Source organism: Belonocnema kinseyi, chromosome 6 (assembly GCF_010883055.1).
Source record: "Belonocnema kinseyi isolate 2016_QV_RU_SX_M_011 chromosome 6, B_treatae_v1, whole genome shotgun sequence".
NCBI lineage: Eukaryota > Metazoa > Arthropoda > Insecta > Hymenoptera > Cynipidae > Belonocnema > Belonocnema kinseyi.
This window is the reverse complement of record NC_046662.1, coordinates 136,172,166-136,177,525: the sequence shown is the minus strand read 5'-3', so window position 1 is coordinate 136,177,525 and position 5,360 is coordinate 136,172,166. Positions and strand designations below refer to the sequence as shown.

The following is a 5,360-nucleotide window of genomic DNA, read 5'->3' as shown; positions in this document are numbered from 1 at the left end:
ATTATTTTTTCAAATTTATTTTTTGCAAAATACATTGTATAATTTTAATATACAAGTTTGGAATGTAATAATAAAATTTGGTTTAATTATAAGTTAAATTTTAATCTGGGATTGACAATTATTTGAAAACCCATTGTCATTAAGAATAATATCAATTAAATTAATTTCAAAATAATTTTGCCTATGCTTTCCATGTTAAAATTTGCAGTAGAGATTCCCAGCGCCATCTGCGCTCGACGGTAGTGAACTAACCCTAACGTACGGTCGCTGCGGGGGGCTGGTTATTCCCAAAACATGATAGTTAGCGCCATCTATTAATTTTCGCAGAACGATCCCTGCACTCTGCTCAGTCGATAAGGCAACACGCTGACGTATCACCTGTAAAGGGGCCGGTACTGCAGATTTCCACCGCACTACTCTATTAGACCTTGGTGAGTAGCGACACGTACCTATCGCTTTGCGTACTACAATCATCAAATCCATAGCCCCAATATTTCAAAAAGCGGCCATCATCATATTGCATCCATGTTGCATCAATATTTCCTGCAATATTGCAGATGTTGCAGGAAATATGGATGCAATATTGAGGCAATATTCTGTGTTAATAGGGATGTTGTAAAAAGCTCTGAATGAAAAGTTTGTAACATTTTGAAATGTTCAAGCATTTTTATCAAATTAATCTTTTGCCTGACAAACAATGCCACTGATAATAAACAAGCCCTTGAAGAAAGAGTAATTTCGTGGTATAGTCCATTTTTCATTGGGCTTCTAATTCTAAAGATTATAGGCGAACTTTTTGTGAAATCGATGGTGGTCGAGTTCTTGGAAGGGAATTCTTTAAACCCTATTTATTATTCATTAAATATGTATTTAGCAGTAAAGTTTGTCTGGAGTGATGGGGATTGAATAACTAAGTCGGAAAATATCGATAGTGTTGAAGTTTTTCATTGTACAGTTCAGACATAGTAAGTGCATAGTTGCACGGTGTTGTTCTCATAATATAAGATACCTGTGGTTTTTATAACACTGTGGCTGCGCAGGGAGAATTGGTTACAAAAGTGTTTGTGACTACTGAAAAAACTAAATATATCTAAATAGCAGTACATTTATACTTCGGAAACAAAGAATGAAGTTTTTCATTAAAAATAATACTTTATTTTGCATTTTGTTTGAATAAAAATTATCAGTCATTAAAAAATAGGTGAACATAAAACTTTTTCCGATAATGTAATAAAATTATAAGTCATAATTTATAGCATATAAATAGCTATGTAACGATATAATATTTAAAATTTTAATTTTTAAAATAAATAATTAGTTGTCATTATATGACTACTCACTAATAATTGTGAATCATTTGAATAATTATATAATAAACACTTAATATTCGAGTGGTAAATAAATATGCAGTACATCATTTACATTTATGGTAACTTCTGTTATGTCCATGTGTAATTGTAACTGCGGTGGTAACTCATTTTCTAAATTCTCTAACTTAAGCAATTACCGACGCGGAACGTCTGAAAAATGCCGAAAACTGCAAAGGAACTCCGAAGAGTTGACCCACAAACCAAGAGGGCGCTTTTAGCAGTCGGATTTTGACGGAGTCTCTTATTCCATTACAGGAGCATCTCCCAACTCATCTTGATTATACGTTACCAACCCTGACAGTTGGTCTCCGATGCCTTGTCGAAAATCGAACGGACCTCTTTTTTAACATGTGGACATAAAAAGAGAGGTTTGTTCGATTTTCGACTTCGAAACAGCATCGGAGTCCCACTGCTGATGGTGTGTTTTACATGCCTGTCAAGTGGCCGCCAGCCAGCAGAAAAATTATAGCAGTAAAAGAGATAGAGAGTACTTTTCTTTTAAGTCTCCGCTCTCTGTCTCTTTGACTCTAATGAGTTATCTGCTGGCTAGCGACCAGTAAACAAGCGCGTAAATATAGCATGATGCTGTTTCCAAGTCGAAAATTGAATACACTTCTCTTTCTATCTCTACACGTTAGAAAAAGAGATCCGTTCGATCTTCAACACAGTATCGGAGTCACACTGCTGTTGCCTCTGTCATTACACTAGTTGACGCTAGATGGCAGTGGTTGATCATTTCGCCTTCAGTAGACATTCGCATGGGCAATTGTAGCGAATGCGGCATTGTGATAGGAGAGCTGTGGTGTTGCAACGTAAGTTTCATTACACAGAATTGTATCCGGTAAAAAAAACTTTCATCTGCACAACTGACCCACGGTAAGTCGAACGCATCCTTGTCAGATCATATTTATTTATATACAGGCATCTTTGATCAAATTGTATTTGGTTATATACTCCTTTTGACTCTTGTCTTTTGATTTTTGGGGGTTAATGGTCCATCTTTCGTATACGTGATATTCTTCCAACGGTTTCTTTAGAACATTGTTACAGCACATAGGCGCTGTCCTACTATTTAGAAAAAATAGAAAAGGTTTTCCATGAGCAGATTGTAAGATGCGTCAAGGTTATACGCAAGGGAGAAATGATTGTCGCTACGTCTTCCTATGTGTTTTTGGCGTTTTTTATACTCTTAAGAAGTTAATGAAATGCGTCTTAGAACGCTAGCCGACGCTGTAATATGGCCGAAATTTCAAGAAACTTTTAAAATGAGAAAGTTTCATTTGTTTTCATGTAATCTAGTTTTTGCGCTCTTGGATTGCGTGATTCGTTTTTTCCGTTATTATCAACAGCGATAAGAAATCGATAAGAGTGCGCTTTAATATCTTCATAATGGTGTTCGCGCAACTATATTTTGTTTTCAGTCTGTAAGTGCATTTCTGGAATAGAATGTACATTAGAATTCCAATGCAATTAACTGAGTGAAAATGATTCAGAACTGGTCCTTCGAAATCCAGACAAATTTTGGTTTATAAAAATTGTGTCCAAAGCTTAAAGAATCGTTCTTACTCTGAGAATCACAAAAATTCTACTTGAGTTAGCGTCGGTCATTCTTAGTCAGCGCGGTTATACGATGTGCTCTCAAATACTCGAAATCTCGCTCATTCTGTCGAACTTCTAAGTATTCGGTCTATGTTTAACCTGCTACTTCTTTTTATTATATGGGTAGTCAAAGAACTTTAAATTGAAAATCAGGTAGTTATCATATTAGGAAAAAGAGCTTTAATTAAGAATTTGAAAATTGCAGTTATTTAAAACGAATACTTGAATGCAATTCTTATGCAATAAAATATGTTTTCATCCATTTTTTAAGTATATTATCAGAAATAACAGGAATAATAATATTGAATTTCCAGAAAAAAGAAGAAATTATGTAAAGTAACAATAAAAGTTATTAAATTTTTAAAAACTGAATCCTGTTCTTCTATGGTATCTTAGAACGAAAAGAAATTATTGAAAAGAACAGTTAATATTATAAAGCTGAGGTTTGTCGTAAAGTTCATTTATCGTATTTGAAAGTACCAACGCATTTCTATATAGTTTAATTAAGAAAAGTAGGCAATGTTGATGTAATCATAATTGTGATTCGAGACAGAATGGACCAGGTTTAGATGAGAATTTTCCAAAACAGCTAAAGATTCCAAGGAGAGTGGTAATGGTGAAAAATTGCAAAAGAAAAACTGACATTCGTGATTAAAAGAGTATAGCTGCTACTGTAAAATCTGTTGTATAAATTAATGGCGGAGTCCTCATTGCCGGCGCCGGCAAGATTGTTGGTTGTCGGCTGCTATTCGCGAAGAGCAAAATAAGAAATAAAAGAAAATTACGTATGCAGTCATGCAAATACCTGAAAATATAATTGTCAAGGTCAAAACTAATAAAAATCATGCTTGTAAAAAGAAAAGAATTTGCCTTTTTTCATGAAAATACGGTGAGCATAGGCTATAGACCAAGTATTTTCGGTGTGAAGCTTAGGCACTTCGTCAAACACAACCGATGATTCCTTCAAATTACAAGAACCGCTCATAATTAGCATGAAAAGTTATTGATTTTTGAACATCGTCATCCCATGTATTTAGTGCTATTATTTGACCCTCGGTATCGATCATCTAGTTGACGTCATATTCTAAAACACCTGTTATTGATTTTATGCTACTCTAACCTACAAATCTCAACTTTACATGATTATTTCGGCTCTCGTGGTATAAAATACGATTCTAAATTTGTTGTCGAGATGATTTTCCGCGCAAGAGGCTTTTTTCACTCGCTTTGCTCGTACAAAAAACGTGAAGTTCGCAGAATAATCAATCACATCTCAAACCCATATCGAAATGTACTATTAAATCACACGGGACCTGAATTTTCGACGCAAAACTTATTTTTTAATTCTCACCCTTAAAACGGGCTGCATTATCACGCTCTCGTTGTTGTAAGAAAATAGTAATAAACAATGTTCTCTTTATTTAGATCTTTTAAGCAAAAATGTCCAATAATTCGATTCAGAATTACAAAAGACGGCAAAAATCTCGAATAAACAGATCGCAGAAACTCCCAATCACGAAATTAACGAGGTACTTACTATATAATTAGGGTGCCTCATGAAATCCTTTGTTTTTGATTTTCTAAAACCTTACATATGAAATTTCTTTCTTTTGGTCAGAAAATGGTTCCTTATTTTTTTGTAGGTTTAAAAAAATATATTTAGAGGTCGCTATGAAGTGTTTTATGCAGAATATTCGATTTTCCAATGGGTTTGAATTTTAATTTCTACAATTAAAATTATTCCATCTTGTGCAACGCAGATGATAATTTATTGGGATGCCATGTGTTCCTAAAATTTGTTTGGTTGAGAACAAAAAATTATAAGGTGGGCTTTAGGAGTATAAGGAGGGTCACCCTTTCAGTTGATATTAAAAGGTCATATTCTCATCACGTATCTCATGCTTCGCACTCGAGCTTATCCCTGAAATTTTATATCATTCCCATAAATGTATATTATTGGTTATAATAATCTTGTAGGGTATTTAGAAATCAAACTTTTTCTTCTCTTGTCTTTTTTTCATATCGTCCGTTATTTGGCTTTAAAGGTTAATTTTCGTGTTTTTTGAAATTTTGTAAATGCTTTAACTCAGGAAATTTTTGGTTTTATGAAAAATGTCATTAGGATAAATTGTTCAATTTTTTGAATACTATAAACATCCGTACCGAAAATTTTTTTATTTTGAAAAATGTAGTATCAAAAATATACAAAATGGGCACACTTTTAAAATTTTATCTCCAAAATGACTGGCTAACAAACTTGACCTTTGGTGTAGGACACTAAAAGGGTGTACCAGAGGTCAATCTAATAGGATGATTACAGGCACATTCGTAAAAACCTATTTTTCGGATTCGCGGGGTTCTGAAAACTGGGCATTTGACAAAAACTGGGGG

The 5,360-nt window shown here is 33.9% G+C and overlaps 1 protein-coding gene and 1 long non-coding RNA gene across 5 annotated transcripts in view; one reads left to right on the top strand and one right to left on the bottom strand.

The window, feature by feature from the left end:
* LOC117175243 overlaps positions 1-5,360 on the bottom strand; it is a 225,958-nt gene that overhangs the window by 34,044 nt on the left and 186,554 nt on the right. The window lies entirely within an intron of this gene.
* Positions 2,117-5,360, top strand: part of LOC117175240 (heterogeneous nuclear ribonucleoprotein K) — a 374,225-nt gene continuing 370,981 nt past the window's right edge. For 3 of the 4 annotated variants that reach the window (XM_033364916.1, XM_033364913.1, XM_033364919.1), the window contains exon 1: positions 2,117-2,246. The gene's annotated coding sequence lies outside the window, so the exon portion shown is untranslated. The remainder of the gene's footprint in view (positions 2,247-5,360) is intronic. The other variant, XM_033364918.1, reaches the window with a different exon arrangement.